The sequence below is a fragment of the Bubalus kerabau genome, chromosome 16 (assembly GCF_029407905.1).
Source record: "Bubalus kerabau isolate K-KA32 ecotype Philippines breed swamp buffalo chromosome 16, PCC_UOA_SB_1v2, whole genome shotgun sequence".
NCBI classification, from domain to species: domain Eukaryota; kingdom Metazoa; phylum Chordata; class Mammalia; order Artiodactyla; family Bovidae; genus Bubalus; species Bubalus kerabau.
The window spans coordinates 17,362,263-17,388,921 of NC_073639.1; the positions used below are offsets into that span (position 1 = coordinate 17,362,263).

The 26,659-nt window shown below is 39.2% G+C and overlaps 1 long non-coding RNA gene across 1 annotated transcript; it reads left to right on the plus strand.

Annotated features, from left to right (window-relative positions):
• Positions 1-3,978: 3,978 nt before the first annotated feature.
• Positions 3,979-26,650, plus strand: LOC129630001 (uncharacterized). The gene is made up of 3 exons (XR_008703457.1): positions 3,979-4,055; positions 25,171-25,230; positions 26,476-26,650. It is a non-coding gene; the product is annotated as an uncharacterized LOC129630001 (long non-coding RNA).
• The last annotated feature ends 9 nt before the right edge of the window (positions 26,651-26,659 follow it).

The following is a 26,659-nucleotide window of genomic DNA, read 5'->3' on the forward strand; positions in this document are numbered from 1 at the left end:
AAATTCAGTATGGTGAGTACGTTGGGGTCCAGGGGAAAGAGAAACTGAGAATGAGATCATTAGGGCTTCAATTACATTTGTAATGCTTTATTACTTAAGCTGTGTAGTGTATACCCAGAGGCTTATTATATTCTTTATATTTTTAAAAGTATATATCTGAGACACTTCATCATAAAAATGATTATAAAAGAGATTGTCACCATAGTGATGTTGTACTGTGTATTTTATTTCATTTAATGGAAGATACACAGGGCATTTGTCATCGTCATGTGTGTGTGTCAAGCGAAAAGATAGTTTTCCATCCTAATGAGATAAAGAAAGGAGTAAGTTACTTCAACTACTGCTAGATTTAGTTATTTCCATATTAGACTCTGTTTCCTCATGCCTGTTAAAAATGTCACATACTATGCTATGCTATGCTAAGTCACTTCAGAATTTTAACCTACCCAGTGATCATGCTATTTCCAACGTGGGGAATAATTCTAGATTATCCAGAATAACAGCAGGATATATCTGAATCCTCTTTTGTGTTAAAAAGTCCCTATTAAATGTTTTTGCAACCAAATATTCTGTGGACGTTCTTTGTTCGTGCTGACTACAAGCATTACTGTTTAGTGATCTTGTTCACACAATATCTCTTAATCCAAGAATAGGCAAAGAGGAAGGAAGGGTTGGCATATAGAGGGCCCAGATTCTTTCGCATGTTTACTTAGGCTGGGTACTCGACTTGACTCCTTGTACAGACTCCCTCTTGTCCTCACAGCATTAAAAATAGTTAACATTTGGGGCTCCCCTGGTGGTCTAGTGGTTAGGGCTCTGTGCTTCCACTGCAGAGGGCACCAGTTCAATCCCTGGTCAGGGAACTAAGATCCTACAAGCTGTTCAGCATGGCCAAAAAAAACCCTTAATAATCACTGAGCACTTTTTTTGTGCTAGTGGTTATGATAAAACATTCTTGATGTATTATTGTAGTTAATCCCCACTATATCCTATAATTATCATTATCCCCTTTTATAATGAGGGAAACAGATTGATTAGCTTGACGAGATTTCACAGTTACTAGAACTAAGTTGAATATTCTAAGTAATTATAAAGGAGCTGTCTTCTCTCTGTCATATATGTATGTATGTATATATATATATATATATATATATATATACACACACACATATATATTGGAGAAGGCAATGGCACCCCACTCCAGTACTCTTGCCTGAAAAATCCCATGGATGGAGGAGCCTGGTAGGCTGTAGTCCATGGGGTCGCTAGGAGTCGGGCACGACTGAACGACTTCAGTTTCACTTTTCGCTTTCATGCATTGGAGAAAGAAATGGCAACCCACTCCAGTGTTCTTGCCTGGAGAATCCCAGGGACGGGGGAGCCTGGTGGGGTGCCGTCTATGGGGTTGCACAGAGTCGGACAAGACTGAAGCAACTTAGCAGCAACCAATGCAGGAGACTTAAGAGATATGGGTTTGATCCCTGGGTCAGGAAGATTCCCTGGAGGAGGAAATGGCAACCCACTCTAGTATTCTTGCCTGGAGAAGCCCATGGACGAGGAGCTTGGTGGGCTGTAGTCTCCAGGGTTTCAAAGAGTTGGACATGACTGAAGCGACTTAGCATGTGTGTGTGTGTGTGTGTGTTGTTAGAAACAGGGGTAGGGGGAGATTCCATTGTTCTATATTATATCCTCTAGTTTGGATTTGTTGTTGTTCAGTTGCTAAGTCATGTCCAGCACTTTGAGACCCCAAGGACTGTAGCACACCAGGCTTCCCTGTCCTTCACTATCTCCCAGAGGTTGCTCTGAATCATGTCCATTGAGTTGGTGATGTATCTAATCATCTCGTCCTCTGCCACCCTCTTCTCTTTTTGCCTTCAATCCTTCCCAGCATCAGGGTCTCTGAATACCACATAGCAGTAACTTAATATTACTAGAGCATCAGAAAGATTGGTGTAGCTGTTATAAAATGTAGAATTTAACTGATTTCTATTTAAAAACAATAAAATGTGAAACAGGAAAAGACAGGATGAATGAGCAGTGAAAAGCAGACTGGTTCATCAGGATACAAGAGTGGCTGGAGGGCAGAATACTTGTAAAAATAAGCTGCCTCTGACCATGGTAGAATACTTATTGCTGCTGATGGTATGTGTGGATAAGATAGATATGTAGCCTCTGGTTCTATGGTTTCTGTCATACCAAAGACTATTAAAAGGACAATATTGTCCTGGGATTCTCACCTTTGACCTAACCAAATAAAACCCTCCCCACATCACTAATGTTAGGAGAGAGGGGCGGGTGCAGGATTGGGACACAAAGATAAAGAATATAATGAATTGCCTGCTACAGGAAACATCCTATTTCTTTACAGATTAAACTCATTGCTTTTCAGAAAAGGAGAAAGAAGGGAGAATGGAGGGACAGAGAGATAGGCAGGAGGAAAAACTGATCCAATGCAGAGAAAATTATTCACTTCTATTTCTCTCTGTGACTTAGAGAAGATGCTTGTGTGACTATTTTGTGAACTTAACAACTTTGAAATCAAGTGATTTCATTTTAATGGAGCCTTGTAAAGAGCAAGGAAGGGATTGCTTTCCCTCAAGTTTTCTTAGAGAAATTCACATATCTCCAAATTTCATCTTGAAATTTTATTTATATTTCTGACTGGGGCTTGTGTTTAATTATGTTGGTCTGTTTCCATAATTCTGGGCTTGGGGGCACTTAGACATGTAGGGGCCCTTCATTAGATTAGCAATAAATCATAAATGAGTAAGTATAATCTCAATTACAATAATGCTTCCTCTATCCAGTTTACCACTGGCATCTATATGTGATCTAAGCTAAATCCCGCTATGATAGTATTATAATAATTATTAACAAGTTAATAATAACATTGGCTCATAGGACCCAGAAGCATGATTTAGGGGTGTGAGCAGATGTTTTCTTTTGCCTTCAGAATTTCACAGGTGTCCAACAACATTGTAAATGCAAGAAGGGGCCAGTCTAAGGACAAGTGCCCTGGGGTGACCAATAAATAGTTCTGCTTGCATGAATATTTTACTGTTTTGTAGTTTTAGAAATCCGTAATTAAATTAAAGGTCTTGTGGAAAACTGTGAATCTCTTTTCTCCAAACTTTCTTAGAAAGATTCAAGTATTTTCAGGGTGCTCTCTGAAGCTACATTTTGAGCTCTATTTGATTTCTTGGGCAGCTGCTCCTTCACTACCCTCTTCCCTTATGTTTCCTATAAGAAGAGTACAAAATTTTATGAGGAATCTTTTGCAGTTCTTTTGAAAATCTTTAATAAAATTTTCTTTGAAAAATTTATTCCATTTTCTGTACACAGGAAGTGAATAATTCAAATATTTTATAAGGTCCTTTATTGTTTACAAAGAATATTTATGCCCATTGCCTCATGTAGATGTTTAAAACAAATTTGTCAGGTAGATAATGTAGGTCACCCCATAATACAGAGGAAGCTGAAACCGCAGATAGTAAATGACCTAAGTCTTCTGACTGTTCATCTAGCAGTTTTTCCTTATTTCAACTTATTCCTTGACCAACTGCCAATGAAAGACTTCCATTTAAATATAGATTCTTGGGTTTTCATGCATGTGTGTGTGTGCTAAGTCATGTTCAACTCTTTAGACCCTATCCTATAGACCGTATAGGGTCCTCTGTCCGCCAGGCTGCTCTGTCCATGGGATTCTCCAGGCAAGAATACTAGAATGCGTTGCCATGCCCTCCTCCAGGGGATCTTCCCAACCCAGGGATTGAACTTGCATCTCTTACATCTTCTGCATTGGCAGGTGGGTTCTTTATCATTAACACCACCTGGGAAGCCCATCTCTAATACTGATTTTTTTGAAACTTTATGGAATCATTAGAACTATAAAGGTTGTTTGAGGGACAATCAGTAGTTGATAACAGTCTACCATTAACTGACTTTAGTTTCCTTTTCTGTGTATGTTCTGGGTCTCAGAAGTACAAGACCAAGTGTGAATGAGCTAAGGGGACCCTTCATCACTAAACAAGCATTTAACTGATTCCTGCTGAATGGTAAGCATATAATAAATGATGGCTTCAAAGAATATTTCAACATGATACAGAGGGAGAGTCTTAATTCAAAATTGTAAGATGTCAACAGCTTCATTAATGGAAGTTATGTGGGGATAAACTCACTTCTGGTTGCTTCTTTCTAGAACTTTGGTATTCTTCATATTCCTGTGTCATTACACAAGAGCAGTGTTAGCTCCAAGAATACAACCATGGTGCCCAAAGGTTGTGAACTCTAACACCACTGTGTTTATTTTTATGAGAATTAGGTCAAGATTAGCCTAAGCAAAGGCACCGAATAATTTAGGATCACAAGCAAAATGGGAAGGCTTCCCTTGTAGTTCAGTTGGTGAAAAATCTGCCTGCAGTGCAGGAGACCCAGGTTCGATTCCTGGGTTGGGAAGATCCCCTGGAGAAGGAAATGGCAACCCACTCCAGTATTCTTGCCTGGAGAATCCCATGGACAGAGGAGCCTGGCGGGCTACAGTCTATGAGGTTGCAAGAGTAGGACATGACTTAGCGACCAAACCACCACCACCAAGCAAAATGGGAAATAAAATGTATTTTATACTGAATCTTTACAGATGGATTTTGCAAAGAACCGTTAATTAACTGTAGTCCCAACTGGGGATACATTTTTAATGATTTACAGGAAGTTTAGGAAAAAGCTAGATAAAAAAAAAAAATTCTAGTCTCAATTGCTCTATAGCTGGGAATTAAAATAACCTGTGAATTTTTCTAACCAAAATACAAATACTAGTTATGAAATATTTCTTTTACTCATTGCCAATTCTTTAATAGTCCATTAGGTATTTCTAGGAGGTGGTGTAGTTGAAATGAAAATTTGAGCTCAGAAATCTGAAAGGCCAGAATCTTGGATAAACTGGCTGAGGTGAGATAGACCTGGGTGTGAAAGGAGGCTTTTTCTGTGGTAGATTTGCCTTCGAACTGGGCATGTGTTTCATTTGGGTAAGTCTTCGAAAGTTCCAGGAATCACTGAAAAGGGAGAGTTGAAGAAACTTTGAAATAACTACTTTAATCCTACTGCAACTGAAGAGTAGACTATTTCATGGAGAAGGCATTCAGTTGCTTCTGTACGACTTAGCTTAACTTCACTGTCCTTTGCAGCTTAAAAGTTAAGTTACTCAACTTGGTTACAGAATCCACTCTTTAAACCCATTCCATCTCCACATTAGACCCTTGTTATAAAACCAAGTTTCTTGTATATTGCCCCTCTAGATGGATTGGGATAGATATGGGCATTTGGAATTGACAGGTATACACTGTTATATTTAAACTAGGTAACCAAAAAAGATCTACCATATAGCACAAGGAACTCTGCTCAGTGTTCTGTAATAACCTGAATGAAAGAATTTGAAAAAGGACAAATACATGTATATGTATAATGGAATAATTTTGCTATACACCTAAAGCTAATACAACATTGTTAATCAACTGTACTAAAAAAAAATAGAAAGTAAAGAAAGGAAAAAGAGAAAGAAAGCAGTCCCTTTTCAGGGGCCCCTTCTTTCTAAGCCCACTTCTAACATAGGGACACAGGCATTATATTTATACCTACATTAAAAAGAAGATGCACTCATATGTGGCCTTATTTCATTGAGAACAGTTTTCACTTTCAGTTATAACTTTTATTCTTTTTTTCTATATGACCACTTCTTTAAATAGCAGCCATTTCTAGTTTCCTTCTTTAAAAACCACCTTAAGAAATAAAGCTAAAATAGGTACCTTCAACTTTTTTGTACCGTCGAGATTTTATTTCAAAAAAGGTGAAATCAAATTTCCTTGAGGCGAAAGCCGAAAATTCAGCTTTACTCAGGGTTCTTCAAGCTACTGGTTACCCAAAGCGGGGAAAAAATGAGATAGAATTATGGAATGTTAGCTCTAGGCACCATTTAGTTTAATCTCTTAACAGTCAAAGAAGCTAGAGCCCTATTGGCCAGCCAGTTCTCTAGTAGGTTATACAGATGGGTAGAAGTCTGTGGGGATTTCTTTCAACTCAGAACGATGTTGAACCCTGTGTATTTGGTTGGATTTGGCTTGAGAAGTGGTGAAAGAAGGGAGGCTAAGGAAAAACAACCCATGACAGCTTTATGGCCAGCTCGTTAAATTAAATCCTTCGCTTGACACTGTATTGCTTTCTTTGCTGGGTGTGGATTGACAGGTATTGATGAAACGTCTTGGTTCTAACTCAAAATGCAGGAGTGACAAGTTATAACTTTGACAAGTTGAGGTTATCAACAAGCCACAGGGTGAGTCTATGGATCCCAGGCTGCAGCAGCCACTCTACCACCTCTAGCAAGCCTCTTGCTTTAACAGGGATGCACTTGATCTCTTCACCCTCAAGGAGTAGATTAAGAGCTTCAGTAAATGTGCCATTAAGATACTTCATTGTACTAAGCCATTAATACACACCTCAAAGACACTGGAAGCTGAGGGCCTTCAGCCACCCAAGAAGCAAGCATATGAATAGCCTAGAGGAATGCCTAATGCTGTATCTGTGTTGATATTTCATTATTAAACACAGTTTAAAAATTGCTCTGAAGTAATTTTTCTATGGCTTTGAATAAAACCAAAGTGGATACAATAGCAAATTCCTTTCCAAACTACTCTAAATGTCTACTTTGTTGTGGTTCTGACTATATTAATTCCTTGACCTTGGGCCTGAGTCAGGCTAAAGGCTTTAGCCTTTTCACCACCAACTAAGCCTTTTTGAGATTTCACTTTCTTACTGAAGAAGCTAAATTCGAAGGACTTTAGAGATGTTTACTGTGAATGTATTTTTTTTTTAAGTTGTTTTTTTATGTGGACCATTTTTAAACTGTTTATTGAATTTGTTACAGTATTGCTTCTGTCTATTATATTTTTTTGGATTTTTGGCTACAAGGCCTGTGGGATCTTGTGGGATCTTAACTTCCTGACCAGGGATTGAACCCACACCCCCAGCGCTGGAAGGCAAAGTCTTAACCACTGGACCACCAGGGAAGTCCCTAGATATACTGTTTTGTTCTCTGCTATTTTTTTCTTTTCTTGACATAATTCTTACAATAATAGAATAACATGATAGAAGAATTTTAAACCACATTGGACCCAAGAGATATTTAACTCAACTCTTCATTTTAGAGGTGAAGAAATCATAGGTCAAAACTGTGAACGCACAATTTTCGTGTTGCCTTTTTGCCTTAAAGGAATTTGGTATCTGTAGCTTATTCTTTTCTTAAAACTATGAACTTATTTATCCTCTCTAATCCTTAGTCACAGTTTGGTTTTCATCACCTTCTAGTGATCGACTGAAGCGACTTAGCAGCAGTAGCAGCAGCAGTGATTGATATAATGTATTAGGTGTGAAAACTTAGAAACAAAGAGATGACTTGGCAAAGTCAGAGAGATTGAGGTAAGATAGAGAAAAATTTGGTGTTGAATTTTGGAGTGCTATTCCTGAGGAGAGACTCTTTTTTAAAAAGATTTATACTCATTCCTTTTGATATATAAAGAAAATTAAAAATCTGCATTTCCACATTGATCTTCAATATTTTCTGTGGTTCAAGAAAGTCTTCTGAGAGTCAGATACATCCTGCAAATTTTGTAGAACAGTCTTTCAAATGGCTCACCTGGAAAGACACATGGACTTATTAACTGCAGATAATTTTATAGCTCTCTTGTCTTTGTTGAGAGGAAAGGGTGGTTATGATTGACTTCAGTGAATGACTTAAGGCTAAATTGACAGAACCAATAATGGATGTGAATGTTGGAAAAGTGTTGTCCATGGAGAGCCTCTTGAAAGGAACTCTTGTGGTACTAATATCCAATCATGTAAGAAGCCGTCTGCCTCATCATATAATGATCACTATGTATTCTACAGATTCAACTCATTCACTAAGTTATTGTTGTTGTTCAGTAACTAAGTCATGTCTGACTCTTTGCGACCCCATGGACTGCAGCCCTCCGGGCTCCTCTGTCCGTGGGATTCTCCAGGCAAGAATACTGGAGTGGGTTGCCATTTCCTTTTCAAGGGAATCTTCCCAACCCAAGGATTGAACCCAAGTCTCGTGCATTGCAGGCATGTTCTTTACCATCTGAGCCACCAGGGAAGCCCCAAGTTAGGATCTAGTAATTCTTATTATCACTTATAGTTGAAACAACCAAACCAAACAAAAGCCATTGCTCTTAGGCAAACCCCTTTTTCCCTAATTAGCTCTCAGGATATATTTTATCTGAAAAATGAGCAGGTTTCAGGTGTTTATTATTCAGAAATATAATAGTTAAGAATAATGAAGTCATGGGATTTTGAATGATTTTTTAATATTTTATTTGTTACTTTTATTATTTCAGTTTTTTAAAATATCAGAAATAAAAACCAAAAAGTGACATTTTATGTTGATTTTATTTTCTGATCAGATCCCTTGTTAGTGCCTCCATAATGCCATATCATAATACCACCGTTGAATTTCATTTCTATTCAAGTGCACACATTTCTAGGGATCCTAGGCATCAGGAATACAACAGTGACTGATAGCCCTATCCTGTAAAACTATGTAATATTCATTTGCACTCTCTTCTCCACTAAATCTTAAGTTGTCCCAGGACAGAGACTGTGTCTTACTCATCTTTATGTCTCCAGTTTATAGAACAGTGATGCAATCAAAGAATATCTTTTGGATGAATCTGTGAATTAAGCTCTATAATCCTGGTGTCCCTCTGAATTTCCTCGGAGGGGCATAGAATTCCAATTCTGAATGTATAAAACAGGGTAGTGTCCTAATTTGGCATCATAGCTCACTTCTGTATAACTTGATACTGCTGTTAAATAAACAGGGTGGATGCTGCAAAGCATAAGAAACAGTGAAGTATGTGTCCCTATCCAAGCTGATGACATGGTTTTATTAACACAAACCAGGATTTTCCTTTAGAAGCTGCAGAACCTGTTGTTGCCTATTTACTGTCAGAACAGTTTAACATCAGCTGTGCTCAAGGAAAACCATTGTATTTGACAGACATTCTCCAGTATTTAAATGAACAATACTAAGTAACCCCATACAACAGGTCAACTCATTCAGCTATTGGAATGTATATTTTGCAGCCAACCTACCCGGGTGGGTCCATGCAGACACAATTCTATTAAAAAAAAAAAAAAAAAAGCAGACATTCACCAAAGGCTAGGCTGAACTGCTTTTATGGTCAAGGCAGCCAACTGGTAGTTTTTAAGAGTGGCTGCTTGGTAGGAACCTCCCCTCCTCCCGGTTTAGCCAAGGGGATCCTAATCCCTCCTCCCAGCCTGCTGCTTGCTCAAGATTACAGGAGTCTTGAGATTCTGAATAAAACTGCCAGCTGTCTTGACAGGAATAGAGATAAGAGAAGCATTCCTGAGAAGAGGGAGTGGCCTGGGGTAGCAGGGAATGGAGTAGGGTTCTGGGAGGGAGCTGAGGGGATAAAACCAAAAGAAACACCCCCAGAACAAGTTCAGAGAAGCAAACAAAGGCAGCTCAGCGCCTGGGTCAAGATAGGAGAGACCACCAGGGTGGCGCAGGAGGATGGCCAAGGGGTACGTAACTCACTGAGCACATGTGTCATGGGAGAGAGCCTTAGGAGGGAGGGGCTCAGCTGCCCACCCCGTTTCTGCCTTTGCATCCAGGGCCTAACTCGCAGGGAGAAACCATTGCTCTACTAATTTGTTGTTGTTCAGTCACTGAGTTATGTCCGACTCTTTGTGACCTCGTGGATTGCAGCACACTCATTCCATTGAGTCCGTGATCCCATCCAACTGTCTCATCCTCTGCCTCCCCCTTCTACTTTTGCCATCAATCTTTCCCAGCATCAGGGTCTTTTCCAATCAGTTGGCTCTATGAATCAGGTGGCTAAAGCCTGGGAGCTTCAGCATCAGTCCTTCTAATGAATATTCAGGCTTGATTTCCTTTAGGATTCACTGGTTTGATCTCCTTGTAGAACAAGGAATTCTCAAGAGCATATTAAGAAGTAGAGACATCACTTTGCTAACAAAGGTCCATATAATCAAAGCTATGGTTTTTCCAGTAGTCATATGGATGTGAGAATTATACCATAAAGAAGGAAACTATAAGCAAGGTGAAAAGACAGCCTTCAGAATGGGAGAAAATAATAACAAATGAAGCAACTGACCAAGAATTAATCTCAAAAATATACAAGCAGCTCATGCAGCTCAATTCCAGAAAAATAAATGACCCAATCAAAAAATGGGCCAAAGAACTAAACAGACATCTCTCCAAAGAAGACATACAGATGGCTAATAAACACATGAAAAGATGCTCAACATCACTCATTATCAGGGAAATGCAAATCAAAACCACAATGAGGTAGCATCTCACATGGGTCAGAATGGCTGCTATCAAAGTCTACAAACAATAAATGTTGGAGAGGGTGTGGAGAAAAGGGAACCCTCTTACACTCTTGGTGGGAATGCAAACTAGTACAGCCACTATGGAGAACAGTGTGGAGATTCCTTAAAAAACTGGAAATAGAACTGCCATATGACCCAGCAATCCCACTGCTGGGCATACACACTGAGGAAACCAGAATTGAAAGAGACACGTGTACCCCAATGTTCATTGCAGCACTGTTTACAATAGCCAGGACATGGAAGCAACCTAGACGCCCATCAGCAGACGAATGGAAAACAAAGCTGTGGTACATATACACAATGGAGTATTACTCAGCCATTAAAAAGAATACATTTGAATCAGTTCTAATGAGGTGGATGAAACTGGAGCCTATTATACAGAGTGAAGTAAGTCAGAAAGAAAAACACCAATACAGTATATTAATGCATATATATGGAATTTAGAAAGATGGTAACAATGACCCTATCCGTGAAACAGCAAAAGAGACACAGATGTAAAGAACAGTCTTTTGGACTCTGTGGGAGAGGGAGAGGGTGGGATGATTTGAGAGAATAGCATTGAAACATGCATATTATCATATGTGAAACAGATCTCCAGTCCAGGCTCGATGCATGAGACAGGGCTCTCAGGGCCGGTGCACTGGGATGACCCTGAAGGATGGGATGGGGAGGGAGGTGGGGGGGGGTGTTCAGGATGGGGAACACATGTACACCCATGCCTGATTCATGTGAATGTATGGCAAAAACCACTACAATGTTGTAATTAGCCTCCAATTTAAAAAAAAAGTCTTGAGCAACAAAAAATTGATGCTTTTCAACTGTGGTGCTGGAGAAGGCTCTACTGATTGGGTGACTGACATAGAAGAGCACAGACACCACTGAGACTGGTTCTCAACCTATGGAAACACTCTGAGCGGTCAGAGAGATGATGCTGTTCCTAAAGGAATTATTGCCAAGTATGAAGCCTGGTGACTAGTAACACCAGGCTTCAGAATGTCTCAAGCCCAAATTATCTTTCATGTTTATGGCACAGAACCCTAGGGTCTCGACTGAATACTCATCTGAGGATATGAGCAGAGTCAACAGTACTTTTTTAAAAGAAATATTTGTTTATTTCGCTGCCTCGGGTCTTAGTTGCCATGCATGGGCTAACCACCATCCCCATGCCCTGCCCCTCACCACCCCCCAGCATGCAGGATCCTTATTCCCTGACCAGGGATCAGACCTGCATCCCCTGCCTGGAAGGCAGAGTCTCAGCCACTGGACTGCCAGGGAAGTCCCCATCATTACTTTTTGAAGAAAATAATTTGGCCTTGTTTATAAGGAACACCCATGTCCCATTTCTGCACCAGAATGCAGCATGTCTAATACGGAATATCAGGTTTTCAAAAACTTTGAAAACGTAAGGTCAGTTCTATCACACAGGGATCTCTGATATAAAAATGGGCTCTTTTTTAGTGAGCACCGTAGATTAGCGGTGTCTCAGATTCCCTTTCACTTTTCACTTTCATGCATTGGAGAAGGAAATGGCAACCCACTCCAGTGTTCTTGCCTGGAGAATCCCAGGGACGGGGGAGCCTGGTGGGCTTCCGTCTATGGGGTCGCACAGAGTCGGACACGACTGAAGCGACTTAGCAGCAGCAGCAGCAGCAGATACCAGGAGAGAATTCAGTTACGAAATTCCAACAATTCGATTGCCAACGCATGGCTGAAATATCTGTTAGGTTAGAAAGATCAAGTAAACACTGTAGAAAAAAAAGTCTGTTTTAATGGAAAATTGTGTCTCACCTGTAGCCTACCTTTCCAAATAGTCTGTTTCTAGCCTGGTTTGTTGTCATGGAGCTATTTTAAGAGTCCCTGTAAGTTTTAGGTAACTGATAGATGTGTGTTATGTCTATTCTACTAGTGATTTTATTTCCTCTCACACATGGAAAAGCTAGTTTTGGCCCTCTAAACTCAGGACTAGTTTACTCCTTATAAATTTGTGTTTAGATTTTTCCTTTGAATGGTTATAACATCTGTCTGGTTCTCTCATATCATATAATTTGTTAAAAAATCTTTAACACATGTTTATTTTTATACCTCTATGGGAGTCTTGCATTTACCTTTTTCTGAAAATTATCGTTTAGTCTCTAGACTCTTACCCCTGTTTCTCGACTAGAGGTAAGAAGGGACACTAATAGTTACATATTTTATAAAATGTTCAAGTGACCCAAGGAATCTCTGAAGCAAATTTGTACTCCAGCCTAGCTCAAGTCCTACCACTAGCCTGACACTTTTATCGTTTATCTAGACATTCAGGTGCTCTCTCTGGTACCTATTTCCTTTCCTCATCACCCAGACTCTTGCAGGCTTGTTCTCTCCATGGAGAAGTAGCATCAGAGCTTCTAAGCATCCATAAGGCAAAGCTTGCCAATTCCTGCCTATTTGGGTATGTTGCAAACTGCCCTAAAGCTTTTTTGAAGAAGGTGGATTATATTAATCCATAATGGCTTCCCCTCCCCACCTCCATTTCCCAACTCTTAAAGAGTCAAAAGAGCTGAAAGTTTCCCTGATAAAGTTGAAAATTACAAATCATATCTTAAGATGACATTTTCCCGGTGTAAGGAACTGTTAAGAACTATAAGGAAAACTTATTTTGCTCAAGAGCAGAGTATTTGGGGTATTGTGACTTAGTTCTTATTATACAGTAATAATTGTAGTCCAGTCAATGCTTACTGAGGCCCACTGTGAGCTAATAACTCTGCAAGAAGCTCAGGGTACAAGACCAAGTAAAACAAAATCTCTGCCTTCAAGGAGCTCGCAGAAGAAAAACACATGTGCACCACTAATCATAAAATACTTAGCAGTATGAATGCCATGGGAGAAACAAAATGGATCTGAAAAGTGAATATGATTGTTTGGTAAAGAAATTTATCTACAATTTTAATTGAAGGATTGTCCAGTCACTTTACAGATAAGGAAACCAAGTCCCCCAAATGTTATAGGATCACAATTCATCCATAATGTAAGCAAGCATAGATAAAAGTTATAATGGGTGATTGCAAGATGATTGAATGGCATGTACATTTCAACTCTTAAACTAGAGCTGCTATTTCTTCCATACAGTGAATTAACCTGCAAAGTGGGTTGCTGTGTTTCCAGCCTACTTCTGAATGTAAAGGAGTCATTTGTAAAAGGCTTTTGGCAGGCCTGGGGGAGAATTTACTGTTATCTGAGCTGTTATCTGAGCTGCAGTCTTGGGAGGTCTCCCTGGGCTAAGCGGACAATCCAGTGTCTGGGGAGACTGGGATGGTAGTGGTGGCGGTACCCCTCGCACTGCCTGCCTCCTGGGCTGGCAAGAATTCTGCGGAGTGAGGGCTACAGCTTTTTTGGCTGAAGTTCAAGGCTGGGCTTCTATCCCAGCAGGGAGCTAGGGTGAAAACCAGAAGCTGGGCAGAAGGCCAGTGAGATCAAATGGTAGCTCATTCCCAGGAGTCTCAATTCACCTCCAGGAGCATTGGATAAACTGCTTCCAGATTCTGCTCACTCATGAGATGGAAGCTTCTGACATGGGGACCAACTGAGCCATTCCCAGCTGAGATGGGGAGCAGCTGGGTGGTGTTGGGACACTCAGAGATTGGTAAGGATGAGCATGATCTGTCATAGACTTGGGGTTTCTTATATAAAAAATATACTTGTTTATAGGAGAAATTACAGGAAAAAAAAAAAGAGGAAGATTTAGAATGAACAATGAATTCAAACACTTTCAGGCTTTTCTACGTATGTGTGTATGCACACATATATAACAAATGAAGATAATATTGTATGTAGTATTATTGTTTTTCCAGCCAATATTTTGTACACATTTTTGAAATTATTGAATGTCTATTTTTTATTGGAAATAACTTTTCTTATTACACAAATATAATGGACAGTTGTCTAAATTGATCTTCTCCCTGTTTGTATAATTAATTTTAACCCTAATCATGGAGAGAATTTAAGAGTTGAGGGGCATGTGATAGTCATCCTGTCACTTTCCTACAGATACAGAGACCGAGGTCCAATTTGATTGAGTGATTTGCAAGTTTAAACACAGCAGGTTTAAACAGAAACAAGGCTAAAGACACTCCAGGGTACTTTCTGCTGTATAGTGATACCCTGAATTATTTATTTCATGTGTGTATGGCTTGTCTGCTTTGCCAGAGATAGTGTTATGTGATGCCTTGCTACTTTAAGTGTGTCTGCCAGCCTTAATGGCATCATCTGGGAGCTGGTTGGAAATGCAGATTCCTGGGCTCCACCCCAGGCCTTATGAATCAGAACCTACCTCTAACCAGATGCCTGGGTGATTCATATCCACGCTAAAGCTTGAGTAGCACAGGAGGAATGATCATTAAATATCTGTGGTTGCTATGGTGTCTGTGACCCCACCAACTTCACACGTTGAGACCTAAACCCCAGTGTGATGGGGCTTGGAGGAGGGTCTTTGGGAGATGATTAAGTCATCAGGGTTGAGCCCTCCATCTGTGAATCAGGAAGTGGGTCTTCACCAAATACCAAATCTCCGTGTACCTTGATCTTAGACTATCCAGCCTCCAGATTGGTGAGAGATACACTTATGTTGTTGATATCTGGTATTTTGTCATAGCATCCTGAACAGATTAAGACAATGGTATTACTTGAGTCTTTTGTTAATAGCAAAACTGACTTCAACTACCTTAAAGCAGAAACAGGTATGATAGTATTTGTTAGAAAGAGACAGGTGTACCGAAAACCAAACCTTAGAGATAAAGCTTCTAAAGGACATTAGAAGTGGAACTTGGTTGACCCTGTTGGGGAGCTCTCCCATAAGCCTGATGCCCAGTTTCAGTGTCTTTACATAAGTTTTGGGCTTTCCTGGTGGCTCAGACGGTAAAGAATCCGCCTGCAGTGCAGGAGACCTGGGTTCAATCCCTGGGTCAGGAAGATCCCCTGGAGAAGAGAAAGGCTACCCACAACAGTATTCTTGCCTGGAGAATTTCATGGACAGAGGAGCCTGGTGGGTTATGGGATCACAAAGAATCGGACACAACTGAGCGACTAGCACTGACTATGTAAATTTTAAATGTGCGCATGTGAGAGTAAGGGGGCGATGAGGGAAAGAGAGAGAGAGAGAGGGAGAGAAGGAGAATGTTTGTTTAGGTTAGGTTTTATGTTCTCTTGATCAGTAAAGGTGCAGGGTCATGTTGCAGCATGGCCACTGGACCTCACTGCTATAACTGTGATACATTCCCAGAGATGGGAGATGGTTCAGAGATGGGTATCATTACAAAAGTTGCCTGCTGTAATTTTTAAACCATATTGGTCACATTTTCCATAAATAATTGGGCATAAAAGTATTTCTAGTCTTTCTACCTCTGCAGCCCCTGTTTCTCTGACTTTCATTGTTGCAATTTTACCATCAACGAGAGCATACATCCTACTGATTTCAGCAATTAACATTTTGCTGATGACACCCAAATGTGCCTCCAGCTTGAATCTCTTTTCTGAGTTCCAGCCTCCTATCTCCAAATGTTCTGTCACTACTTAAAGTTCAACAGGGCCAAAACTGAGTTCATCATATGTCCTTCCCAATTTCTTTATTTTTATCAAGATGTGACTGTTTTCCATGATAACTAGCATCTGTGCCTCCTTCCTTATTTTTCAAATGCCAAATCCTGAACTTTAAAATGTGAATGTCTTTAATATCTCCCTTGCATCCTTGCTGCCAACCAGAATGCAAATCCTTATCCTTTCTCATTACCTAACCATGACCCTCCTCCTTTCCAATCTTTCTGTCTCACCAGTAGATTTTTCTTAGACTTCACTTATATCATCTATGGCCTACTTCAGAAAATATTTAATGTTATTTCAGGGCATTTTATATATAGGTCTGAGGTCATCACCACAAGATAACATTAGTCACTCAAAGATCCCCATTGTCAGGGATGTACTTAAAAATTATTTGAAAAGACAATTTTTCTAGAAATGTTCTATGAAACATTTAATAGATGCCAATCTATTAAATCTATTAATCTATTTAATTAACATCCAATAGAGTAGACAACTCTATTACAAATGAGGGACTTCTCCGGTGGTCCAGTGGCTAAGACTCCACACTCCCAATGTAGGGGGCCTGGGTTCAATCCCTGGTAAGGGAACTAGATCCCACATGCTGCAAATAAGAGTTTGCAGACTGCAACTGAAAGTTCTGCATGCTGCAACTGAGAAAAACAACAACAAACTCCACATGCCACAACTTAGACCAGGCACAGACAAATAAATAAATAAAAATTTTAAAAAATAGTCCATTCCTTAAAAAAAGAAATGAATAGCATAGTGTTGACATAAAGAATAATACGTTAGTATAACCGTTAACCCATTAAAGGAAAAACTGTTTTTTTCTATTCACACAGACGCTCTGACACCAAATCTGTAGGTTTCCCACACCAAGCAATTCTGTATCTGTCTGGACACCCAACTGGGTGTTCTATAATTCAGTTATAACGCTAACTACCTGAAGTTAGCAGAGACCCCACAGATCAAGCGCTCTGGCATACAACACTGCCCCTCGCTTCAGATGCCAATCCCAAGTACAGGCTGTTAAACTGTGCTCCTGACTAAATGTCTATGTCAGTTTAAAGAAAAATGCGCGACGTGAGAGTTGGGAGCTTAAGTTTTATTTAGGGTCTTTTTGTGGACAGTAGCCAAAGAGACAGTCTCTCAATAGCTCTGAGGAAACCACTTAGTTTTAGACTAACCACCTAAGACTTAGAGGGAAAGCCAGCTTCTAGATGATTTTCGGCTAGGGAATACATGCAGTCAGGCATAAGTAAGTGAAAGTGTAATGGCTCAGTCATGTTGGACTCTTTGCGACCACATGGACTGTAGCCCGCCAGGTTCCTCGTCCATGGGATTCTCCAGGCAAGAATACTGGAGTGGGTAGCTATTTATCCCCTTTTTCAGGGGGTCTTCCTGACCCAGGGATTGAACCCAGGTTTCCCACATTGCAATGCAGTCAGGCATGTATCTCAGGAAGAGATTACTGCTACTCAGAAGGAACAAACATCTCTAGTTAATGATTTTAGTGCTTTTCTGCTCTGGGAAGATGTAGCAATCTGAGTTCATTAAATTTTTTCTGAGATACACACTAAGAGGCGTGTTTTCTAAACTTTTACTTTTAAACACATGGATATAAGGAAGTATGTAAAAAAAATAGTAACTGATAAGCATAATTTATTTTAGGTTTCAATCGTTTTCTGTTCCCTAGAGAAATCCTCTAGGTGAGACATTCTTGACTCCTGGTCTCATGATATTGTTCACAGTATCATCGTGAATGTGTATGAGCACTTTCCTAGAGAGAGGAGCATAATTTTATTCAGATACTCAAAAGAGTTTTCGATTAAGACAGGGATGTCTTCTTCATGTCTAGATTCCCAGTATCTACAACAGACCCTATTACAATGATAGGTATGCAATAAAGATTTCTTAGATAAATAAAGCTTATTTATTTCTGAATTCCATTCCATGTATAGCTTTAAAGTGTTAGATGATTATTACTTAGTTATAGACTATTTTTATATTATCCACTGATTGTTATATAATTCATTCTTTCATTTTAGTTTCTTATCCACGAACCTAGATTGTAAGGACAGAGATCATGCCCTATGTTTATTTTCTTTGTCGTATAATACCCAGCACAGTGCCTTGCATCTAGAAAACTTAAAAAGAAGTCTGTTAATTGGCTTGTCTCACTGGCTCATTGACCCAGGAATTTAATTTCTATATACTTAAACAGAAATGTGAAGGGCAGATCCACAGGTGGCCTGGAGAATATGATGGAGACCTGAACAGCTACTACATCCTTCTAAGGCAACTTGCAGGTCCTTACACTTATGGGAATACAAAAAAATAATTATTAATTTCATTCATGTTTTTTTCACTGCCTACATATTCATTCATTGATTTATTTAACAAATACTTGTTGGGTTTCTACTCTGTATCTGGTGCTGTCTGAGGCACTAAAGAAAAAAGAAGATGGTTGTTCCCTGTCATTGAAGACTTTATAGCCTATTTGTAGGACCAGACCTGTAACAATAAACTGTAATGCATTATGCTGAGTCCTGTTATGGAACTAGCTTCAGGATGTTATCAAAGAGTGAATAAGTAGCTACAGAATCCTGTAAGTCTTTATAGAAGAGGTGACATTTGACATTTGGTGAATCAGACTGACATAAGCCCTTATCTTCTGAAACTTACAATGTAGCAGAGAGGGCAGAAGTTAAAGACACAGTGCAATGTGGGCATTTAATACGGGACCTTACTTACTCTGAGAGGGAGGGAGCAGGTATCCAAGGAAGGTAAGCTGAGCCTTAAAAGATACACATAGAGGGGCTGGACAGGAGAGGTAAAAAGAGATGGGGGAAAAGATAGAAAAAAGTTCTGTTACAGTTCTGGGACAACTGAATATTCACATGCAAAAGAATCAAACTGGACCTTTACCTCACACCATATATAAAAATTAACTCAAAATGGACCAATGACATGAATATGAGTTAAATGCTATAAAACTCTTTGAAGAAAGTTCAGTTCAGTTCAGTTGCTCAGTCATGTGTGACTCTTTGTGACCCCATGAACTGCAGCATGCTAGGATTCCCTGTCCATCACCAGCTCCTGGAGCTTGCTCAAATTCATGTACATCAAGTTGGTGATACCATCCAACCATCTCATCCTCTGTTGTCCCCTTCTCCTCCCGCCTTCAACCTTTCTCAGCATCAGGGTCTTTTCCAGTGAGTCACTTCTTCACCTCAGGCGGCCAAAATATTGGAGTTCCAGCTTCAGCACCAGTCCTTCCAATGAATATTCAGGACTGATTTCCTTTAAAATGGACTGGTTGGATCTCCTTGCTGTCCAAGGGACATTCAAGAGTCTTCTCCAACACCACAGTTCAAAACCATCAATTCTTCTGTGCTCAGCTTTCTTTATAGTCCAACTCTCACATCCATACATGACTACTGGAAAAACCATAGCTTTGACTAGACAGACCTTTGTTGACAAAGTAATGTCTCTGCTTTTTAATATGCTGTCTAGGTTGGTCATAACTTTTCTTCCAAGGAGTAAGTGTCTTTTAATTTAATAGCTGCAGTCACCATCTGCAGTGATTTTGGAGCCCAACAAAATAAAGTCTGTCACTGTTTCCATTATTTCCCCATCTATTTGCCATGAAGTGATGGGACCGGATGCCATGGTCTTAGTTTTCTGAATGTTGAGCTTTAAGCCAGCTTTTTCACTCTCCTCTTTCATTTTCAAGAGGCTCTTTAGTTCTTCTTCACTTTCTGCCATAAGGGTGGTGTCATCTGCATATCTAAAGTTATTGATATTTCTCCTGGCAATCTTGATTCCAGCTTATGCTTCATCCAGTCCAGCATTTCTCATGATGTACTCTGCATATAAGTTAAATAAGCAGGGTGACAATATACAGCCTTGACGTACTCCTTTCCTGATTTGGAACCAGTCTATTATTCCATGTTCAGTTCTAACTGTTGCTTCTTGACCTGCATGCAGATTTCTCAGGAGGCAGGTCAGGTGGTCTTATGTTCCCATCTCTTGAAGAATTTTCCACAGTTTGTTGTGATCCACACAATCAAAGGCTTTGGCATAGTCAATAAAGCAGAAGTTTTTCTGGAATTTTTCTGGAACTCTCTTGCTTTTTAGATAATCCAATGGATGTTGGCAATTTGATCTCTGGTTCTTCTGCGTTTTCTAAATCCAGCTTGAACATCTGGAAGTTCACAGTTCACATATGGTTGAAGCCTAGTTTGGAAAATTTTGAGCATTACTGTGCTAGCGTATGAGGTAGTTTGAGCATTCTTTGGCATTGCCTTTCTTTGCGATTAGAATGAAAACCGACCTTTTCCAGTCCTGTGGCCACTGCTGAGTTTTCCAAATTTGTTGGCATATTGAGTGCAGCACTTTCACAGCATCATCTTTTAGGATTTGAAATAGCTCAACTGGAATTCCATCACCTCCACTAGCTTTGTTCGTAGTGATGCTTCTTTAAGACCCAGTTTACTTCACATTCCAGGATGTCTGGTTCTAGGTGAAGAACATGTTCCTTTCTTTGAAGAAAATGTAGGAATAAATCTTCATGGCCAGGGATTTGACAATTGATTCTTAGATATGACACCAAAAGCACAAGCAACAAAAGAAAAAAAAATAAGCAGACTTCATGAAAATTAAAAACTTCTGTACATCAAAGGGCATTACCAAGAAAGTGAAAAGACAACCTACAGAATGGGAGAAAGTATTTGCAAAATATTTATCTCATAAAGGTTTAGTATCCAGAATATATAAAGAACTCTTACAACTCAACAACAGAAAGACAAACAGCCCAGTTTAAAAAAATATCTGAAAAACAGATATACAAATGGCCAACTAGCATATGCAAAGGGTATAATCAAAATATTAGATAATAACAAGAATTGATGAGCAAAAAGTCTACAAACAATAAATGCTGGAGAGGGTGTGGAGAAAAGGGAACACTCTTGCACTGTTGGTGGGAATGTAAATTGATAGAGCCACTAAGGAAGATGGTATGGAGATTCCTTAAAAAACTAGCAATAAAATCACCATATGACCCAGCAATCCCACCCCTAGGCATATACCCTGAGGAAACCAAAATTGAAAGAGACACATATATCCCATTGTTCATTACAGCACTATTTACAATAGCTAGAACATGGAAGCAACCTACATGTCCATCAACAGATGAATGGATAATGAAGCTGTGGTACATATACACAATGGAATATTACTCAGCCATAAAAAGGAATTTATGGCATTTAAGTCAGTTCTAATGAAAGGGATGAAACTAGAACCTATTATACAGAGTGAAGTAAGTCAGAAAGAGAAAGATGGATATAGTATTCTAATGCATATATATGGAATCTAGAAAAATGGTACTGAAGAATTTATTTACAGGGCAGCAATGGAGAAACAGACATATAGAAGAGACTTATGGACATGGGGAGAGGGGAGGAGAGGGTGAGATGTATGGAAAGAGTAAGATGGAAACTTAACATTACCATATGTAAAATAGATAGCCAATGGGAATTTGCTGTATGGCTAAGAAACTCAAACGGGCTCTGTATCAACTTCGAGGGGTGGGGTGGGGAGGGAGATGGGAGGGAAGTTCAAAAGAGAGGGGATATATATATATACTGATGGCTGATTCAGGTTGAGGTTTGACAGAAAACAACAAAATTCTGTAAAGCAATTACCCTTCAATAAAAAAATTTTTTAAAAAGAGATGATGAGGATATGAAGAAGTTGGAACCCTCATTCATTGCTGATAGGAATGTAAAATAGTTCAGCTGCTGTGGAAAACCATTTAGTGGTTCTTCAAAAAGTTAGTAGTTAAGCTACAGTTACCGTATGACTTGAAATTCCATGCTTAGATATATACCCCAAAGTAGCAAAAAACATGTTCAAACAAGTGCACGTACAAGCACATTCAAGCTGTATTACTCACAATATCCAAAAGATGGAAGTAGCCTGGATGTTCATTGATAAATGAATGAATAAACAAGTTGTAGTATATATGTACAATGGAATATTATTCAGCAACAAAAAGGAATGAAGAACTGATACTTGCCACAAAATGAATGAACCTCTACAACATTATGTTAAATGAGAGAAACCAGACCCTAAAGGCCACATATTGTATGGTTCTATTATATTTACATGAAATGTCCAAAATATGCAAATACACAGAGAGAGAGCAGGTTGATGGATGCGGGGAGATGAGAGCAGGGAAGAGAAACTGCTTACTGAGTAAAGGGCTTTACTTTGACTTTTTTTCAGCGGTGAAGCATGCCACATGGCTTGCAGATCTTAGTTTCCCAACCAAAGATTGAAAGTACAGAGTGGAAGCATGGAGCCCTAACCACGGGACTACCGGGGATTTCCGTAAAGGGTTTTACGATGGTATGATGGAAATATTCTAGAACAATATGGAGGTAGCGCTTGTACAACAGTGTGAATGTACTAAATGCCACTGAATTAATCATTTTAAAATGGTTAATTTTGTCCTATGTGAATTTCACCTCAGTAAATTTCTTTAAAAATTATGTTATCAGTGGTCTATAAAGCTGAGGCAGTGGAAATTGTCTGTGTGAAGGCAGGAAGACTCCAAAAGAGTCTGAAGCATTGAAATACGATAATTGTGGCCCAAATGTAATAAACTCAATAGAAGAACTAAAATGTAGGCTGGAGGGGGTAGACAGAGGCCAATACTGAGGTGTTAATAATAAGGAATTTGTTGAGAGGAAATTTAAGGATATATCATCATGATATAATTCATGTCTTTTAGAAATTTTCTCTGCTGTTTAGAGAGTAGATTTTACGGGGTCATGGAGCATTCAGGGAGTCTGTTTGAGAGGTTCTATTAGAGATCTAATCAAGAGACAATGGTGGCTAAATCTAGGATGAAAGCAATGGGAAATAAAGGGACATGAAAAGATTTGAGAAATATTTAGGAGCTAAATGTTTGGTTAGATTTAGAGGTGCTGTGCTGTGCTCAGTCGTGTCTGACTCTTTGTGACCCCATAGACTGTAGCCCACCAGGCTCTTCTGTGCATGGGATTCTCCAGGCAAGAATACTGGAGTGGGTAGCCATTTCCTTCTCCAGGGGATCTTCCCAACCCAGGGATCGAACCTGCATCTCTTACATCTCCTGCTTTGGCAGGTGGATTCTTCGCTACTAGTGTCAGCTGGGAAACCCAGATGTAGAGATAAGATTGCCAAATACAGTTACATTTAATTATTTGGGAAATATTAATACAAAAATTTAACTTTAGGATATGTTGAGGTACAGGGAAGCCTCTCATGCTGCACTCCATGGGGTTGCAGAGTTGGACATGATTGAGTGACTGAACATCAACAACAAAACAAAATTATTCATTCTTTGTTTTTTAAAAATATTTTTTGATGTGGATCATTTTTAAAGTCTTTATTGAATTTGTTATAGTATTGCTTCTGTTTTATATTTTGGCTGTTTTAGCCATGAGGCATGTGGGATCTTAGCTCTCCAACCAGGGATAGGACCCTCGCCCCTTGCAAGACAAGGCAAAGTCTTAACCTCTGGACCACCAGGGAAGTCCCTTCGTTGTTTATTGAAATTAAAATTCAGTTGAGTGTCCTGTATTTTTAATTGCTAAATTGGGTAACTCTACACGGAAGGTAAAGGAAAGAGAGAATTCTGACATTTTGATTTCTGGCGCTAGCACCTGGCAGGTGATATCTGTTCTTACTGAGACGAGGAACACTGGGGGAGGAATGGATTTTTCTTGGAGGAGGAAGACATCATACATTCAATTTGAAAGTAATTGTATAGTCAGTCGACTAATAAGATTTACAGAATCACTCAGGGAGTGTTTGAAGAATGAAAAGAGAAAAATGTCCAGGATGTTATAGGCCCATCAGTAATTAAAAGATGATCAGAGAAAAAGAAGCCTGCAAAGGAGACTGAGAAGGATCTAGAACATTGGAGGATGAGATCCAGGATGGTGATTGTGTGGAAACCCAAGTTGGAAAGGGTTTCATGGAGGAAAAAGTGCTCTACCTTATAAGGTAGAAGTTACAGAGAAGTCAAATCACTTTTGACTGAAAAGAGACAAGCAGTTTTGGCAATTAGGAGATTTGGGAATACTTGAGAACTACATCCGGTCCCATTACTTCATGGCAGATAGATGGGGAAACAGTGGAAACAGCGGCTGACTTTATTTTTCTGGGCTCCAAAATCACTGCAGATGGTGATTGCAGCCGTGAAATTAAAAGACGGTTACTCCTTGGAAGGAAAGTTATGACCAACCTAGTCAGCATATTAAAAAGCAGAGACATTACTTTGTCAACAAAGGTCTGTCTAGTCAAGGCTATGGTTTTTCCAGTAGTCATGTATGGATGTGAGAGTTGGACTATAAAGAAGGCTGAGCACCGAAGAATTGATGCTTTTGAACTATGGTGTTGGAGAAGACTCTTGAGAGTCCCTTGGACTGCAAGGAGATCCAACCAGTCCATTTTAAAGGAAATCAGTCCTGAATATTCATTGGAAGGACTGGTGCTGAAGCTGGAACTCCAATATTTTGGCCACCTGATGCGAAGAACTGGCTCATTGGAAAAGATCCTCATGTTGGGAAAGATTGAGGGCAGGAAGAGAAGCGGATGACAGAGGATGAGATGGTTGGATGGCATCACTGGCTCAATGGATGTGGGTTTGGGTGGACTCCAAGAGTTGGTGTTGGACAGGGAGGCCTGGCGTGCTGTGGTTCATGGGGTCTCAAAGAGTCAGACACGACTGAGGGAATGAACTGAACAGAACTGAAGAACTCCTTTGGTGTGATGGTTCAGAGGAAGGAATGCACAGATCTAAATTTAATGGATTATGGAATGACCAGGTAAGGAATAGAAGAATCTACAAATTAGTATTTAAAGGAGTTTTGCTGAAATAGTTGTGGTGGTATAGAACATCAGTTCTGTATTCTATATGTTGTCTTCATCTGATCATTTACTTTCTGCAGACCACTGAAGCAAAAAATTAATAAGAATCCACTTTCTAGACTCTAGACAAATGTAAAATGAAGGCATTCAGTTTTTCAAGGTACTTCCTTTTGTTTTTTTTTTGTTTTGTTTTTTTTTTTAATTTTATTTTATTTTTAAATTTTACATAAGGTACTTCCTTTTGTTCTGCAGAGGAAGACCACAACTTTCGGAATGAGAATCAACTTTGATGTAAGTAGTACCACTACAACTAGACTCTAGACAAATGAAAAATGAAGTTTTCCCCCACCCTGTTCTTAAAAAAAAAAGATTTGTTTGATTTTTCAGTCCCAGTGATTAATTTTTTTATTTTTTATGTTAAAACTTTTTTGAATTAAAATTTTTTCCCAGTGATTTTTATAGTCATTCTTTTTAATATATGGAGGGTTGATTAACTGTATTTATCACTTTATAGTATGCAGGACAGGTGTGTTTGTGGCTTATAAGCTAGAGATAGGAGATTGTGTCAAATGCTAAGTCAATTAACATTGATTTGGTACATAGTGAAGCCTACCATGTTATAAAAAACAAATATAACTTAAAGGCAAAGAAACACTAAACACCCAGCTAATTTATGGCAAAGCATACTTAGTTTATGATTTTGGTTAATACGTACTTTAACTAGAACAGTGTTCTATGCTCATTTTTATTAAATACTGTAGGTGTTTGCTGGGGCATGAGGTAATAACCCAAATACAATTAAAATGACCATAAAATTAGGGTCTCCACACAGGCTCCCAAGGATGGGTCTGTTTGAGGCTTCTAGTCATCAGCATTGGGTGGTCTGCTATTGGTGCATGATACTTAAATAGAGCTTTTTCCCCTTTAGGTCTGTAAGGTGTTAAGGTGTTTTTATAAAACCCCATAAACCCTCGTTAAACACTTTTTTTTTCATAAAGAAAACTTCAATCTTTATTTGACGTATTTTCTGTGGCACTATTTTGGCATTTTAACAAGTTCTTTAAAGAATCACTCTAATAATTGCATGCACCTCTGGGTGGGGGTGGAGGGGTATTTATTCAGGTTTTTGTACATCACACTGCCTGATCCACTAAGCAACAAGCACAGCATTTTGGTACACTTTAATTTAATAAGGAAAAAAAGATCAAAAGAATCTCCAGGTGGAGAAAGTTAGGCTAATTTGGGTGTTGCATATTAACTGATTGAAAGGAAGGCTTGACTACTGACTGAATTAACTATAATTCAACTGTATTAGATTATTTACTACCGCGAGGGCTTCCAACACTGCAGAAGAAATAGCAGCACTTTTCCCCACCTTGACACTCCTTATTCCCTTTCCCTGCTTTATGATCCCTGCCTTTGAAAATAGTGTATAACATTTGTTGGTGTTTACTATTTTTGTGTCTGTCAGAATGTAAGATTTATGAGAAACAGACTTTGTCTTTTTGTTCCCTGTTGTATTTTTTTATTGTCTAGGACAGTGCTTGGGACATAATGGCATGCAATAAATATTCCCTGAATGAATGAATGAATGAGTAAAGGAGTGAACGAATAAATCACATTCTATTTGTTTTCCAAGATATATCATGAATATCAGCTCTCTCAGAGTCCAGATTTCATATGCATGTAAGTTTCTCATAAAGATCTAATTTCTCTCCGC